Source organism: Morone saxatilis, unplaced genomic scaffold (genome assembly GCF_004916995.1).
Source record: "Morone saxatilis isolate NCDOM2014 unplaced genomic scaffold, NCSU_SB_2.0 Contig8, whole genome shotgun sequence".
Taxonomy (NCBI): domain Eukaryota; kingdom Metazoa; phylum Chordata; class Actinopteri; family Moronidae; genus Morone; species Morone saxatilis.
In genome coordinates, this window is record NW_023340257.1 from 12,037,316 (window position 1) to 12,037,852 (window position 537).

Genomic DNA, 537 nt, shown 5'->3' on the forward strand with positions numbered 1-537 from the left:
TTAGTTTATTAGTTAAAATTCTTAACAAATTTGTTCTTCTGCTTTTTTTTTTTGTTTGTTTAAGATGAAGCTGAAAATGGAAAATACAATTGAATAAATGCATTATGTTTATTGGAAATGGCATTTTAAATCAAATCAGCTTAAGGTCACATTTATAAGTGCATTGTTGTTAGTGGCAAGCTTACAGTGCTGGAGGAAATTGTGGTTATAATAATTTTTTTTTCCCTTTCAAACATGACGTGATTGATTCTGCTCCACACTATCACAATGAGGTAGTTATTATAAAAATCAATTTTCCAATTCTTAATGAATGTCATTGTAGGTTAGAGACAGCACTCCAAATAATTAATTATTCATCAGAGTTTCAGCTGTTCAAATGGAAATTAAAGACTTCAGGGAAGGCAACAAGTTATGAGTGTATTGAGATATTGATCTATATGTACAGATAGTTTTACAGACAGAGAATGAAGCATGAGACCATTTTGTCAGGGTTATCCAGGGTTAATGTACCTCACTTGAATTTCCCTTGGGATAAAT

General features: G+C 30.9%; 1 protein-coding gene across 1 annotated transcript in view; it reads left to right on the top strand.

Annotated features, from left to right (window-relative positions):
• The window catches only part of rab38a (RAB38a, member RAS oncogene family), a 9,266-nt gene that overhangs the window by 696 nt on the left and 8,033 nt on the right, over positions 1–537 (top strand).